The sequence below is a fragment of the Diadema antillarum genome, unplaced genomic scaffold (assembly GCF_040938485.1).
Source record: "Diadema antillarum isolate AM-2024a unplaced genomic scaffold, OU_Dant_1.0 scf00000061, whole genome shotgun sequence".
In the NCBI taxonomy this organism is placed as follows: domain Eukaryota; kingdom Metazoa; phylum Echinodermata; class Echinoidea; order Diadematoida; family Diadematidae; genus Diadema; species Diadema antillarum.
The window spans coordinates 205,459-213,586 of NW_027270950.1; positions in this window are offsets into that span (position 1 = coordinate 205,459).

Consider the following 8,128-nt stretch of genomic DNA (forward strand, 5'->3'; position numbering starts at 1 on the left):
TTGGTATTGGTATCAGTATTAGTATTAGTGTTAGTATTAGTAATAGTATTAGTATTAGTATTAGTATTAGTATTAGTATTAGTATTAGTATTGGTATTAGTAATAGTATCTGTGTTAGTAATGTAGTTGTAATGCTATTAGTTTAGTATTAGGATTAGTATTAGCATTGGCATCATAGCAGTCAGTTGCAGCAACAGAGGTTGTTATGGTCAAAATGTTGGCCGGAGTAATATTGTTTACAGTAAACAACTAATGCTAGCATCCTGTTGAATTTAGGAGTTCAAACTTCATTTTTCCAAATACAAAATCAAAGTTGCTTACCCAATGCGGTAATGTTATCCGCACTTTGGTCGTTCCCTTGGCAACGCATTGTGTCCGTGGAGACTATGGGTGCTCCTTTACAGTAACTTCAATAGTTTGTAACCGTTCAATGCATCATTTTGTTCATCTCTGACCAAAGGAAATAGTAATAAAAAAAAACATATTGGGGTGTAACTGTTGTCTTCGTCTAATTGTTGCACAGAACGCATAGTTCCGACAAGAAGTGGTGTTTATTATGTAGATAAAAAACAAACAAACAAACAAAATCAAACAAACAAAGAAAAAACAACAAGAAAAATGGGGAAAAAACGGGTTCCGCAGTTGTGGGTGAATCAACCGTCATCCCACAGCCAAGTTGCTTCTGGACGGGTGCGATGTGTTACTGCAAAAGAGTTTACTGTTCTCTTATCTTCCCACTAATCCACTTGTCCCTTGGAAAACAGAAACAACAGAAGCACATTACTAAACTACTGCTTGATTTATTGCGCTGACTAGCGGGCAACGTCTAGACAGTCTGTGTACTAGCTGTCCACACCGCATTCTTCAGCATCTATTCAAATGGAATAAATCGAACGCCCCCGTTATGGACATGTTAGTGAAGATCTACTGAATTTCTTGCACGTCTTTACCGCAGAATAGATTGCACACAGGTATGCACACACAGGCATGAACACACACACACGCGCGCGCACACACACACACACACACACATTTTTAAACAAAGCTTTTTTTTTGCAGAGAACACGCTCTATACAAAAAATATATCAAATTTAACATAACTCTTAGAGAAAAAAATCTTGATCAACTTGATCAAATTAATCAATATCCGCTTCATTACATAAACTCTCTTACACTCCCTTGAGAATACAGCATTTCCCAAAACTTGCCATAAACTGAAAAAGAAAATCATGCTTAACTTAACAAAACAAAACTCATCATTTTTATTTAAGCTATCAACCTACCCCCCGTAAAAAAACAAAATAACCATATTTATGTGCATATCATCAAAACAAACCGTATTCCTGCTTAACCCCCTTAACTTACACGCCATTACTCCACTATCACCTAACTACATCTACCTAACCCGGACCATCCGCACTTATTTACACATACCCTCCCCCCCCCCCCCCCTCAGGAAACTTACCCTCAACACACACCCATACCAAACACAAAACATCAACACACACACACACACCCCCATACCAAACACAAAACATCAACACACACACACACGCACACACACACACACACACACACACACACACACACACGCACACACACACACAAATCGTGACATGATAATACAGGAGTCAAACCGATGTCTAACTTCTTTAAGCGATGTTCATGTCATTGATGGTTATAATGCCATCCAATACGTACTTCGACGTTTACAATGAACGACGGATGTCTGTTTCATATATTTTCTTTTTTATCATAGATACTTGGAATAGGAGAAGAATAGCAGAAGGGTATGATCAGAAGTATACTATCGAGGAGAAAGGAAAATAACGTACGAAAATCCCGCACAGATGCGTCATGGACCTTTTGATACTTTGCTCTATAAAATGATTAAAATCAAACAGGTGTGAAAATGGTGTTAATGAATACTAATGTGTTATGTACCCATCACGTTCGTTATATAGCGAGGTCAAGTGATGTCTTGCTTCACTGTAAAAATAGTCATAAACTTATCTGTTTGGAATCGTTCATTCGTGCAGAGGCGAGTTAGAATTTCACACGATCCAGACACAAATGTCGGGCAAAATATGAATGGTCACGTCTGCGCTTAGACAGAGGAGAGAGAGAGAGAGAGAGAGAGAGAGAGAGAGAGAGAGAAGAAGTGATAGAGAGGGAGAGATGGGGTGGGGTATGATATAAATATATATATATATATATATATTTAATATTATGGTAAGAGGTATGGGATTAAAATAAACAGGCCTATAGATTAATGAACAGATCGATGCAGATGAACATAAATTATACAATCCTTTGTACAAAAAAAAAAACAAGATGGAAAATGACATCACTCATAATGGCAAACAAGTGTATGTTACAGGGATACAACAAATAATGATCATTCACAGAATAACTTGCATCTGTGTAGAAAATAACCCAATAATTGACTTGTAACGATAAACGGCCATTCAACCATAAGATCAGGGACTCAATTAAATAGCTGTTCATCAAAGCAGTACTAATGAAAATATATCCTCTCAAGAAATATCTTCGCTCAGGGGAAATTGGCAGATAATTAAACGAAGGTGAGAATCGTGGAGATGAGGGCGAGAAAAGGGAGAGAGGGGAGAATATGTTAAAAGACTACCAATGAATCATAGAGGGAAAGATAGTAAGTAATATAACCAAGTGAATAAAGAGAAAGGGAATGGAAATAAAAAGAATGTCGCAAAGCTCACCAGGAGTCGCGTCGGGGCGATATCCTATCCAACATTCCATTACATTTATCTTCTTTGGTTCCATATCCTCTGTATTTTGTCTAGAGCACGTTTTATCCGCTGGTCCTTAGACGCCCCAAAATTCGATGACCTGTGCATTAAACTCAGCCCCATAGCAGGTTTAAGCCAAGATTTGTAATAGAACGTTTTGAAAAACACCTGGAAATGTAATCATCTTGTTCTGAAGAAAGATATCAAGATTCATAGAGGTGTTCGAAAAATTGTCATGGCAACGCATTTAAGTCCAAAGATGCTATCACATAGAACGGTATATTTTGCTTCTTTTCTCGCCGGTGAATGAATAACAAATTTGCGAAACTCAGACACGATCATGTTAATATGCATTGGCCAATCATTTCTATCTCTGAACGAGGAAGTCACTTCTCAAGCTGTACATAACATAATCTTAAAATAAGTTTGATATTTAAGCCGTTTCCGTGAGGCAAGAGAGCATTGGCAATAATGCATGCTTGCTAGTTACACACAAGTGATGTATAGGCCTCCATGTATATAAACGCACTTTGTTTGTTTTTTACTGTTACATAAATAAAAGGATATGATTAATATGATAAAGAGAAGATGAAGAGAATTTGAAAATTTCGAATTTTGGTCACTTACCATTGTGTGAAAGATGTACTGTAATAAAAGATAATAATAAACTTATAACAAACGCAATGACCTACGTTTGCATTGGTAAAATACAAAGGGAGAGTGTCGAGTTGATCTCTTGGTAATCGTATCGTATCATATCGTATCGTATTGTATCGTATCGTATCGTATCCCTTGACAACATGCCTGTAAAGCGGGGTTCCCACTATCACGATTGGCGCCACGATTGAAATCGTGGTCTTAATCGTGCAGCAAGCGTGATGGTCTTATCAGATTGTATCAGATCTTAAGGTCAATCGTGGCAATCGCGTTAATCGTAGGAAAATTTTGGACGGTTCAAAAATTTTCTACGATTATCACGATTAGTTTTTGATCGTGATCATCTCATCAGATCGTCTAGGATCGTATCCAAACGCAGCAAATCTCTTCTAATCGTGCTTCTTAATCGTGTTGATCGGGAACGACTTTTTCACTTTACTTCCGCTTATCATTATTATTATTTTTTGCCCATTTGCCCTTATGTTACTCATAAATTTATTTATTTTGTATTCTGATAGGTGGTCGCCTGCATCTTTAGATTATTTTTTCCAAACGGTAAATTCTATGACGGTGTGGGGTTTAATTGTCGTAATTTTTAAGGTACATTATCAAAATAATTTTTTTAATGATTTCATAAAATGAAAGTTGTATTACAGATTTTTGGATGTTTTCATACATTATGTTAATGATGTTTTCATTAATGAGTTGCTATTACCATTATACAGACACACAAAACAGGATATGGGATAACTTTTGTAACCAAAACAAAAAATGAGCAAAAATAAAATGGCAATTGTATGTCTGCACGTATTGACTAAAGTCAGTACAAAGATGAGAATAGTTTAATGAATCGTGCTTGAATGGGTACATATCAAAGGCAAATGGTTTATCTTTAAAAGTATATTACAGAGTATTTTTTGGGGGGGAGGGGGTGCAGTATCCTGCTGTTTGTGTATTGTGCATAGTAATTAAGAGTTCTTGTTTCATCAGCCATCGTTTGACCCCTTTACATCTATTTTGACACTTTTCAATGTCTTTTTTGTATGTTTGGTAGCACATAATTTTAGAGGAAAATGGTTATATTTAACTCTCATTATTACTGCAAATGTAAAAGTGACCATTGTCGTGGATGCGAGATCACTCGTATGATTATGACAATGAAGATCACTCTTATTATTTTTCACAGTTAGTTATTCAATAAGTGTAGCAATATACCCCTGCGAAATAATCTTGCGTAAAACCTCCTTTTTTGTTAAAAAGTGACATCATTTTGATTAGGGAATCACTTTTCTGTTATGTGTGTGTATCAGTTATGTTAAATATTGTTAAGTAAAACACTAAATCAAGCCGAATAAACCAAACTTTTAATAACCCATGAGATAACGACATTTTGAAATAAAAAGGCATATGATACATATACTTTGCGAATATGAAATTGAACACATAAGCAATACTATCCATTCGGCCAACTTTCTTATATCGAGCGTATATAACACACAATACTATGTTACATAACATTCAAAATGATCCCATCTTTCTTAGCTTCCATTTCATCATGTAATTATTTTCTTCATGTATTGGAGAAAGGTCATTTTGTCTTGCTGTTTGTTTTTTTCTGGGGAAGAGGGGCAATCATCTGATTTTATGTATTTGGGTTCGTTATTTCATTCTTTTTTTTTTGTGAGGGGGGAGGGTGAGCATGTCGATTTAATAATCTATTAATTTCTTTACGCTTAATGTTAGACGAGGGAATATCTGAGGTTATGGCTGGCCTGGGTGCTGTTTTCTTTCTGATAACATAATCGTTATTAGCAATACTGCAAAGGTTACGTTGTCATCATCGTCAACCTGTCAAGCCTTGCCATCATCAATGGTTGTGGATAAAGTTAATAGGCCTAATCACTCTGCATAATTTAAGGGAAACAATAAATCTATCGTCAGCTGGACTATAATATTCCCATTCGGGTCCAATCGCGTCTTAAATGGGGGTCGCTTCTGATCCCGATCGTAAAAGATATCGTATCTTATCTCAGCAGCCCGTATTGGTTCGCGGTATTCGTATGGGAACGTATCAGTACGTTGCTGCACGTACCAGATCGAGGATCCTGATCGTAATGGTCATGTTAGATCGGTACCAATCGTGAACTCAATCAGGACAATCCTGTCGGATCGTATTTGAACGGCAGACCAGATCGTGACAGATCGTATCGCTTGAAATAGACCAATCGTGACCATATCGCATCCAAGCGTACCAACACGTATTGACTCGCATAACCTCGTATCCAAACGTGATATTTCATACGAGTTCAACAAATTTTCCACGATCAGTTACGAATGTCCAATCGTGGCGTTCGCAATGGATCGCACGATAGTGGGAACCCCGCTTCTCGGAATCTGCTAATCATCGACGACTGTGAAGCGGCATGTAGACATCAAGAGGTAAGATTCTTCTCCGCGTATTTGTCTTTTTGTTGCTAGTGGCTCACAAAATGTGAGGCAGCGGTCTGCAGTCACGGTGTACGCCAGGATTCATCGGACGTGCACTGTCGATCCGCCTTTCCCGCTTATTGATTCACGCCCAGGGTGGATAATTGTCCCGAAACCGGGACCGGAAATAAGCGCTCTGATTGACATGCATCGGCACAGATTCTGATAATTCCTAACTAATCCTCTTTCCCTCCTTGTTGTTGTTATTGTTGTTCTGTCTGTAAAACTCTTTGTCTGTGTCTGTTTCCGTTTAGTCGCATAGTTCAGGTATTCTCTGCTTTTCCCTCTTCTAATTCTTCTTCTCGGGTCTCAAATAGATCCATTTTCCCGCCATTGTTTTCCGGTCATACGGGGTAAGGGATTGATGACATGTATTAGGTTAGAGATTTGATCTACCTCGTTCCATTTTTACTGATTTCTTCTTCTTTCTACTGTTGATATCCGACTACCCTCCGGCCATTTGGGGTCAGTAGAATCTACATTCTTTCCCGGTACTGCACTCCTAGGGGTGAAGGGGTAGGGGAGGGGTGAAAGGGGTAGGGGAGGGGTGAATGGGGGTAGGGGAGGGTGTCGGGAGGTAATAGGAGATGAAGGCGGAAAAGAGTGATGTGGGATGTGGGTACTGCTTTGACGCAAACCATTGCAAACTTCATGACACTTTGGTTGGTATTCCTATTTAGTTATAGATATGTCATGGTCAATGATAAAGCAGTCGCCATGTATAACATGAGAGAATATCACCTGGATGTGGTTATATTGATGAACGAAATTTCCATGATGTAGAAACAACAACAACAACAACGACAAGAAGAAGAACGACCACAACAAGATCAACAAGAACAAAAAGAACAATAACTACATGAACAAAGAAATAGCTCCTGGGAGTATACTGTATAATGACTATAATTGTATCAAAATTTTGTCTTTGTTTCTGCGATGGATGCCTGGATGCCTGGTTTTTAATGTGGGAATTAAGACAATCTTCGACTACGACCCGGACAGCTGTGGCCAAGCAACGAATACTATGTTGTGACAAAGCAGGCTGGTCGGCATTATCAGTATCGAAATTCCAAAACACGGAAAACGAAGCGGAAAATAGATGAGATGTTCAGTCTAGAACGATCTGGTTTGGTAGAGGAAGAGGAAATCAGATGAAAAAGGACAAGTTTTTATCTAGGCACACTTCCCCTGTGTGTGCTCACTCCTCTTTCATTGTTTGCCAGTTTTCTCCTTTTGCTTAAGATCGGCTTCTGAAAGGTAAATGCGCTTTTGCCAGATGTCAACCACAATCGTCGCGGGGATGTTTTAATCATGACCACCGTTTCTCACACGTGTTTACTGGATCTTGTCCATATCGGATTAATTCGTGACTTTATTCAAGCCACAGTCTCCTCTTTCTATACCTTATAGTCAGCCTTCAAATCACCTTTTCTCTCTGCTATATTTCTCGTCCTCCTCCTGTGCGTCAGTGGCCGAGGTAGACGCAAGGTTTGGAGGTGGTTTTCTGACATGCCCGAAATTTCGTGCATGCACACATTTTGGCGCGTATTCCAAACCCACGGCGATCACATACCAACGCAGATGGCTGCATTTTGTCGATTAATATAAATGGCCGTTTTTGATGAAAGCCGTGATGCGTTCTTACCATCTTCGATCAAGCCGATCTTCACTCTTTCTCACCCCCCCCCCCTCTCTCCCCATATCTCTCATTCTCTCTGACACTGGATTCAATTTCATTTGCTCCAGACTTCTGTCGCTCTCCTCTCACCTCACGAGAAGGGTAATTTCATCGACTAATTAGATTAATCTTTGTGCCTCTTCTTTCACAGGACTGGTTTACCGGAATCCGGAAAGGGAATCCGCCATTTCTTCCAGCGAAACAAACGGGCCCAACAAGATTCCACACGCCAATCGTGACAGTCAGATCGAGAGAGATTTCTACACCTGAATACTCCTCCATATTGAATCAGCTTACACCATGTCCTCGATGTTACGTACCATGAGGGTTCAAGCAGTGGATGCATTTCATAACCTTTGCGTAATCCACGAGATTGATCACATCTTTCTCTGCATTCCTTCCAACACGAGAACGCTTTACTGTTGGCGGGACAAGTTGATCAAAATCTGACAAACTTTGAAGGGATAGTATATAAGTATTGGTGGAGATGAGGATTGGGCTTTTAAATTCTTTTATGAGATACGAAAAACCACTCTTG